The sequence below is a fragment of the Myotis lucifugus genome, unplaced genomic scaffold, assembly GCF_000147115.1.
Source record: "Myotis lucifugus unplaced genomic scaffold, Myoluc2.0 scaffold_0, whole genome shotgun sequence".
Lineage (NCBI taxonomy): Eukaryota > Metazoa > Chordata > Mammalia > Chiroptera > Vespertilionidae > Myotis > Myotis lucifugus.
The window spans coordinates 13,138,796-13,147,671 of record NW_005871048.1 but is presented as its reverse complement, the minus strand read 5'-3'; the positions used below and the strand labels follow the sequence as shown (position 1 = coordinate 13,147,671).

Genomic DNA, 8,876 nt, shown 5'->3' with positions numbered 1-8,876 from the left:
AAAGATTCCCAGGCGATTCTAATGTGCAGCCAAGGTGGGGAAACCACTGGCCCTAGATTCTCAGCCACTTGAAAGTGACCATATCCTTTTAATCATATCCATTTCATTTTTATCAAAAACATTTCTCAGGGTATTGAATAGAGATTACAATACAAGTCAAGTCAAACAGGCTTATTAAATAGAATACTCTCTCCTAGGAACATGTGATCAAAAGCTCAGAGCAGAAACGAATGAAAGGAAACTCTGTACAAATGGTTGACCTGGGCTCAACTCCCAACTCCACCATTTATAGTCTGTATAATCTTGGTAAGTTTTTCACCTCTTTATGCCTCAACTTCTGTACCTGTAACATGGGCATAACAGAATGTGCCTCACAGGGTTTTTTGACAATGAAGCATGTCAATGCCTGGGAAATGCTCAGAAAGTGTTAGCTATTACAGACCACTGAATTAATAGCTAAAAGACAAAACAACAAAGACTACTGCCAAACATCGGGACTTAAGAGACCAGTGTTTTCTTTTTTTTAATTTTTTAAAAATATATTTTTATTGATTTCAGAGAGGAAGGGAGAGGAAGAGAGAGATGGAAACATCAATGATACGAGAGAATCATTGAACAGCTGCCTCCTGCACACCCCATACTGGGGATCAAGCCCGAAACCTGGGCATGTGCCCTTGACCGGAATCAAACCCGGGACCCTTCAGTCCTCAGGCTGATGCTCTATCCACTGAGCCAAACCGGCTAGCAGTGGTCGGCAAACTCATTAGTCAACAGAGCCAAATATCAACAGTACAACAATTGAAATTTCTTTTGAGAGCCAAATTTTTTAAACTTAAACTATATAGGTAGGTACATGGTTATTAACTTAATTAGGGTACTCCTAAGGCTTAGGAAGAGCCACACTCAAGGGGCCAAAGAGCCGCATGTGGCTCTCGAGCCGCAGTTTGCTGACCACGGGCCTAGGATAAGAGACCAGTGTTTTAGACACGATTCTGTCAGTTTGTGGCCTCTGGAGTGGATTAAAAATGGTTGCAAATTCTTTGTCACCTCCCCCTTGGACAGGTTAGATCTATTTATTCACCCTTTGCCTCTGGGCTAAGCACATAGCTGTTCTGACCAGTAGAGCACATAGAAGTGACCTGGTGCCCGTTTCAGTCCTACATTTTAAAAGAACCTTCAGCTTCCACCTCCTACTTCTTGGAACCCAGCCGCCACAGGGAGAAGAAATCCAAGCAGCCACACAGGCAGGCCCACTTCCAAGAGAACTGAGGTGATCTCCAGTCTACAGCCAGCACTGATTTGCCAGCTGTGTGATTAAGCCCGTTTGGAAGCGGATCTTCCAGTTGCAGTCACAGGTCTTTCCCCTTGAACTCTGCCCAAATTGCAAAATCAGGAGCAAATAAGATTGTCATTTGAAGTCTCTAAATTTGAGGGCAGTTTGTTACACAGCCAAAGAGCCTCTTAAATCAATTTTTCAAATTCTACATTTATAAAAAAGGGAAAGAGAGAGAAGAGGCAAGGTGTTCATTCATCAAACATTCCTAGAACACCTACTATGTGCCAGACTCTGACAGGTCTTGACACTGCCCTTCTGGTGCTTATCATCTGTGGCTAAGACAGACATTAAACACCTCACTACAATGAAGTGGGATTCTATAGAAACAGAGGAGGTGAAGAAGTATAACGGGGAGTGGGCATACTAGGTGATCTCATAGGCCCTTCCGACTCTGATACCGTGTAACTTGACTAAAAAGAGTAAGTACATCTGTGAGATGGCCACTTAGAGATATATATACGAGATAATCTATCTAGAGAGCAATTTTCTCCCATATAATCTACTTCTTAATTAGAGTATCAGTGAAGATGTGTGGTTTCAGTAGCTACCCAACAAGTAAATGGTGAAAGCAGGGAGTTGCCTCTATAGCCTATATTCAGGAGTGGAATAATCTTATGAAAGAGGCTTTGAATAATGTGATGAGGAGAGAGTTAGGGAAATACAATTTCCAGGGCAACTAAGGTTTCAAAATAAATCGTGATGGGAGAATTTTACCTGTTCATTGTTTAATATTTAAAAGACAAAATATAGGTTAATTGCTTCAAACAAAGTATTCTTTGCGTTAGGAAATAATTTTTTTTCATTCCCAGTGGTTTTCATGATTGCCAGGAAAGAACAAACTCTTTTTTTCCCCCCTCAGGAATTTAAAGAATGTTTTGCTCATTGTGATTTTCAAGATAACTAAGAACAATATAAGTACGCTTACAAAATAAATCCAAAATATCAGAACAATCACAACGATTTGCATTTCAACATTAAATTCATATTTCATGCAGCAATATCATAGGAGCTTTTCTGTTGAGATCTTGCCTTTCAGCCAAATCCGTGAAAACCTTGAAAATCTTTCTTGACTTAGAAGAACAAACTCTTAAAGATAACTCTTTATTTTGCTACATAAATAGATAGCTGCCTATTAGACAAGCAGATTGGGTGGACAGGTATTCTGTAAAGATGAGTAAATTCAAGTCGTACTCTGATAATGCTGCACAAGACTTCTTCCCAAAGTCTGAATTACTCTAAGGACCAAGAGATGTGATTGTGAAACTGGTCCCACAGGTTTTACCAAGTTAAACAGAATTAACTGCCAACTGAAAACCCACGGGGTTGAGGAAGAAGATTTAAGAGCCTTCCTTGACAAGGTTTGGGAGAATTTAATCTAATGCTGCTGGCAGTGTGTCCAGTCAGCTTCTTGATCTTGGAGGAAGACTGAAAGCCAACCACTTAATTTTCTAAGTACTTTCGATTTGGCTGATATTAAAGTCCTTCCTTAACCTCCTATTAGAAAAAGAAAAACATCCTTTGAGTCTTTGATAGGGACAGCTAATAGCTAAGGAAAAAAAAAAAAGAATCGCCAACTCATGCTTCTCAAATTTTCCTTTTGAATTACCTTTGTTAATGCTAATGACTAGTTTGTTTTGGTTCAAGTGTTCAGACTTGACATGAGCCATTTGTGGTCATGGATAAATAAAAATGCTTTGAATTGACCATAGGTAGAGGGCATTTTACTCTCTCCTATAATCACCTCATAGGATCTTAAACAGCTATTGTTCAAACTAAAGACACAACAGGAACACATTCATGAATTTCCTGTTTTCCAGCATCTTAAAGTTCTCACACATGCAAAACACCTCATGCCCGACACCCAGCCCTCTCAGTCTCCTCCAGTATCCCTCACACCAATCTCTCCTGCCTCTCTGGTAAGGAAGCTTTCCTGGAGCAGGGCAGGCAGAGGTCAACGCCTGAATTGCTGACCAAAGCTTGCTGCTCTCGTGAAGGTCCAGCGGATTACAACTAGAAATGGATTCAAGTCACTTCCCTTGTTCAGGACGTTATGAAGTCAGTGACTCCTATGGCTAGAGGACCCTTGCAGAAGGGATAAGCTCACCAGTCAATGCCAACGAGAGAGGCCTCTTGTTTCTAATACCCAGAATAATGCTGAGCCCTTTGAGTTTTTCCTGCCCCTGAAATGCCTGGTGAACATCAGGCTGAATCTGACCCCATGGTGACCTCCAGGCAGTGTTGAGACTCCTGGGCAATAAGAGATATGGCATTAAAGGGGCCCCTCAGGGATTTTATTAGCTCTGCTTCCAGATGAGGAGGAACCAACCATCAAAAAAGGATGGGGACTTTGCTCTCCCCCCCCCCCAAGATGTTAAAGCAAAACCAGTGTTTAAAAGAAAAATTACGGTGAAAAGAAGAAACTCTCCTTTACACCAAAGAGAAGTGATTGTGAAACAAGGGTAAAGTGAGAAATACAAATGTATTGTATTAGAATCTTCCTGGGTCCATATCCTTACTGATCTATAGATATTACAGAACATGGGACTATTGCCCATGTGATTTAGGGTCCATAAGGTATGAACCTCACACCCTTACCTTTCAAACTCTCTTTACACATACCATAATTTAAAATATGTACAAAAGCTAAAAAACAAAACAAAACACAAAACTATCTTCACAATTTGTTGCAACTACTTAATCTGCAGGGAAACTAGGATTGGGGGATGGAGGAGCACTAGGTCACTGAGCCTAAAAAGAAGGCTCTAAAGAAGGCAAGCAATGAATTAGCAGACACTGAGAAAAAGGAAAGAAAATTTGGTAAAGGATATGGCTGGGACAGAAACTTGTTTATTGCCTGAGGGACAAAACTATGTCTTGTAATGCTGAAATATTGCTCCAACTAATGCAGAGGTCACAGAGCGCCCTCGCGGCTTGCATTTGGCCACAGGTTTTCTAAGGAGTGGAAAAATGAGGCGCACGAGACACAGGATGGAGAGTGTTACATCCCACCTGGGTTTCACATCTAATGTCCTCCCTGACCCTGCCAATACTGTTAAAGTCAACCCAGGCCTCCTTTCTCTCCACAATTCATTTTGAAACAGAGGTAATTGAACAGCACCTTTCAGGTGAAAGTGTGAAAGCTGCCAGGTAGAAACAAACAATGTGAAAGGCCTAGCCAAGACTCTCTTCAAGCCTTCAGTTTTTTAGTTTTTAAATGACCTTAGTAGATAAGACAAAGGCTTCTCCTTAAATAGTGTCAGTAATGGAGCAGGACCTGGGTTCTTCTTAGATCTGAAACCTCCCCCTGCATTTAAAATTGGCAAAAGTCACTTAGGTCTTCAGGCTTTCCCTCTGCCTCCCACTTTTAAATGAAGCCCTACCCTTTGCATCTCCTGTCTTCTTCATCACAAGGGAAAGCACAGGGGTTAGGCAATGCCTCTACTCATTGGACCAACACCTCAAAATGCTATTCCAAACCCCAGCAGGCACAGCGCAGCAGTAAGACACTCAGAGCACCAGGCTGGGGTGCTGGATACCAGCCCCAGACCTAATGGAGTTTCCCCGTACACCCCCTTCCTTCCCCATCACCAGCCCTCTCCCCAAGTGAGGACTCCAGCCTTTCATTTTCCCTTCACGGTAAGTAATCTGACATCACTTCTATCTGCCTTCCGGCTGTTTTTACACCGGCCTTCACCCCGCCTCGCCCCCCCCCCCTTCCTTTCTTCAGCTATACTGAAGAAGCACAGACTATTTATTCTACTTTTGCTCCCAGAAATGGCTCAGGGATGGTGCTAGGAGGAAATCCTACAGCCATCAAGCCTCCTGCTGTAGACACCGTCTCAGACTTTCTTCTGAGCTCCCAGTTCTGGAGGTTTCCCGTCCCTACTTTTCAGGTATTCAAAGCCTTGGGGGGGCGGTGGGGGAGGAGGTGGGATGTGCCCCAGGCATCCCTAAAGTCATCAAAAAGGTGGCTTTGGGCATCCTTACCGTTCACATATTTGCATGCCGTTTGATGTAGCCTTTAATTTCAAAGCAAGGTCTCAAACACTCAAGTGGCTATGTTACTGTAAGAGCCAGGAATTGCAAATGCTCTTGCCTCAAAGACTCAGGAGTCCAGTCCCGGGCAGGAAATAAAGTTCTAAGCGGCTTTGATGTCCTTCCTCCCCACGCCCCTCCCCAGCGCGGTCATTCATCTCCGCCGCGGAGAGACCACCTTGGCCGAATTTATCCAAACGCATCACACGTGGGAGCCAAGTGGCAGATTTAATAATCCAATGAGTTCCCGGGCCCCACCAAATTAGTTACCGCTGGCTTAAGCTCAGCTGGGATCCCCGGGTATTTTGTGAGTCCGAAAAGCTGAGTTGTACATAAACAGGGGGAAACGGGTGGGAAGGGACAGGGGACCCAGACCGCGGAGAGTAAAAACGCCTTGGCGGGTGGTGAGAGCTTGTTTCTTTTTTAAGCCACTCGTTTCAGACTGAAACATCAAGCCAGTTCAGGTCATTTCCTGAGTAACACTACAAGTTAAAACAAGATCCAGAAAATCTATTAATCTTTAATTGCGCTGCCTCCAGACAGGCAGTGCGAGGCGGGTGCGGTACCGGGCTGGGGGAGATTAAGAAAAGGGGGTGGGGGGTCAAAAAGCCACTCACTGCCTAGGAAACCAGAGCTCTGGACCTCAGCTGTTTCTTACCTCGCTCAGCTCGGCCGAGGAGTCGTTTCCGTATTTCAAGGCAACTCCAGAATTCATGTCTGCACTTTTCGAGCCGAGCTCCTCCTCCAGGTCTCGCAGCTGTGAGTTAGGCTTCACAGGCTCGCTATCCACTGCTCGGTCCCTTCTGGCAGATTCTAGTCTAGACAGCCATTTTCACCCAGGACAGCGGTGCAGTCCTAACGAAGGATGCCAACACTCCGAAGAGGAGCAGAGCCGGCTCGCGACTCACGGGCGAGGCATTGCTGCAGGAGGCTGGGTGGCGTGGCGCGCTCGCAGCTGCTGCAGCGGCCGAGCCGGCGCGGGGACCCGCCCGCGCGCGCCCACCGCCGGGTCCCGGGGCAGTGCCACCCTCGGCGCCGCTCACCACTCCTGCGGCGTCTCGCCGACCCCCATGACCAGGCTGGAGGCAGCTCCCAGCAAGATCCTGCACCCTAGAGGGCTTCGTCGAGCTCCAGAACAAACCCGGGCGGCCGGGCGAGGAAGATCCGCTCCTCGGGCTCCTGGGAAGGAAAGAAAGCTAAAGAGAGCCCGAGCGGAGCTGCGCTTCACGCCGAAGTTTCCCGTTTGAATCGTCTGGAGTTGTAAGTGGTTTCTGATTGAACACAGCTGTCTAGCTGCTGGCTACGGGGCGCGCGGAGGAGGCGGGGCCAGAAAGAGAAAAGCGGGGGCGGCGGGGGGGGGGGGGGGGGAGAGCCCGCAGGAGGCCGAGCTGAGACGTGCAGGGAAGAGCTCTCTAGGACCCAAGTGATTCCAGGACCCAAGTCCAGGAGGGAGAAGAGAAACAGGATAAGACACCTGAATAATTGTGCAAAAAATAAAAACAAAAACCAACACCTTCCCTCCTGGAAGCCACTTGCCACGATTCAATAACGTCAGGACAAATCTGAGCACTGTACATCAGGCCACGCTGTGCACTTCTCACGGTACATTAAGATTTTACAAGAGTGTAGGGCGGGTATTTTCCCTGATCAGTCTAAAGTCAACACCGAGGGTGTAAATTCACTGCCAAACTCCCTCTGTCGCTGCGGGCAGATTACACTTTCTGCATGACCATAGTAAAGATCAAGATGCCCCATCCCTTGAAAGATGTAAGACAAGCTCAAATAACCTTTAGTCCCCAAGGCCCAGACCATCCTTAAATATATTACATTCCCATCCTCTTCAACCCCCAGACCTTCCTTTAAAATCTTACTGCGCATCTGAGCAGAGCTAGATTTGTATTTCTGGGGCTTGGAGTATGAATCAGAAAAGATTTAAGGGCTGTTATATCCAGTGAACTCCTGGAGCCAGAGCTTCCCTTCAGCCTGGAGTTAAAAACAAGGCGGGGAGGGGATTTTCTCTCCATAAAGGTTAAAGTCCCACTGAACTTGAGATGCACTGGAACGTGTCTGATCCTTTAAAACAGCAGGTCTTCGGGATTAACGGTCTCTTTCTACACAATGGAAACAAACTGTCTCCAACCCCAATGACAGACCTTGGCATTTCCTGAAGCCTTCTATGAAAAAGCCATTGTATTGTACATTTGCAAGGTCTTTTTTTCTTTCTTTCCCTAAATAGAATGTTTACTTTGCTTTGTAAGAAAGAGCAAAGAGTTTTGCATTTGCATATATCTGCTTGCCCATCTGCCTTCCTGTTGAGTTCATTCATTGCCTGACTTCAGACACTAAAGGGATGAAGAAGAGTTTGCTGCTGCTTTGGAGCCCTGAGTCCTACCTTCTGGGGCACTGCCAGACTACAGCACATTGGGAGAAATTCTTTTGCATGGGGGGGGCGGGGTTGGGAAGCCGCATTATTTTACTTATTTATTCATTCAAACTTGTTGAGAACTGACTGTGTGCTTGAAGTTGGAGATGGTGAAAGAGTATCTACATATGTAAAAGGCTAATAGGCAAAGTGTCCCTATGGGAGTTTGACCGGGAGTTCTATTGCTCGCTATGATGTGCACTGACCAACAGGGGGCGGCGTGGAATGAAGGCCCTGGCCAGCAGTTGGAAGGCCCCTATTGGCCCTGATCGCTGGCCAGGACTAGGGATCCTACCTGTGCATGAATTTTGTGCACCAGGCCTCTAGTAAAAATATAAAGAAGACCCAAGCACTAACCTTGTCCATAGTGCTTATAGTCTCATAAAACTTACTGTATTTTTCCGTGTATAAGACACCCCCATGTATAAGATGCCCCCCACTTTTCCAACCCCAAATTAAGAAATCAATATTTTAAACATTTTGCTGGTTTTCCTCTTAAGTTCTTCTTCTTTTTTGGCATCTTAAGGAGTTGTTCTTCCTGTTTTCTCCACTGTCTGATTATACACTCAATGGGAGGAGATCCAAATTGTCTCTCTGCAGCTCTATTTCCATGCTCTTTTGCATAGCTGATCACATTCAATTTGAATTTTGCAGAGTAAGACAATCACTTACCAGTATTTATCTTTTTATTTTTTGACATCTTTATGGGCTCAGAACGCTCCCGTCCCTGTTGCATCTACATAGTCTCCACCTCCACCTCCAATTACCGCATCAGCTGACATCAGTAACAGTAAGGCTCGTGATTGGAGGAAGCCTGTTTGACAAGGTATGGGCAGCTATGTACCCGTGCGGCTCCCTCCTTAGCTGACTTCCGTGTATAAGACGCCCCTCAATTTTCAGTCTGATAATTTTAGAAAAAAGTAGCATCTTATACATGGAAAAATATGGTAAATAAAGGCCTGTCTGTTGTGGTAAATGGTTAGAGTGTCAGCCCTTGCGCTGAAGGGTTGCAGGTTCAATTCTGGCCCCAGTCGGGTGAGTGTGGGAAGCAACTGATCAATGTATCTCTGTTTCTCTCTCTCT

The 8,876-nt window shown here is 45.5% G+C and overlaps 1 protein-coding gene across 1 annotated transcript in view; it reads right to left on the bottom strand.

Annotated features, from left to right (window-relative positions):
• The window catches only part of LOC102432247 (colorectal mutant cancer protein), a 232,446-nt gene extending 226,347 nt beyond the window's left edge, over positions 1-6,099 (bottom strand). Inside the window, exon 1 of the mRNA XM_023756000.1 lies at positions 6,030-6,099. The gene's annotated coding sequence lies outside the window, so the exon portion shown is untranslated. The remainder of the gene's footprint in view (positions 1-6,029) is intronic.
• Positions 6,100-8,876: the final 2,777 nt, after the last annotated feature.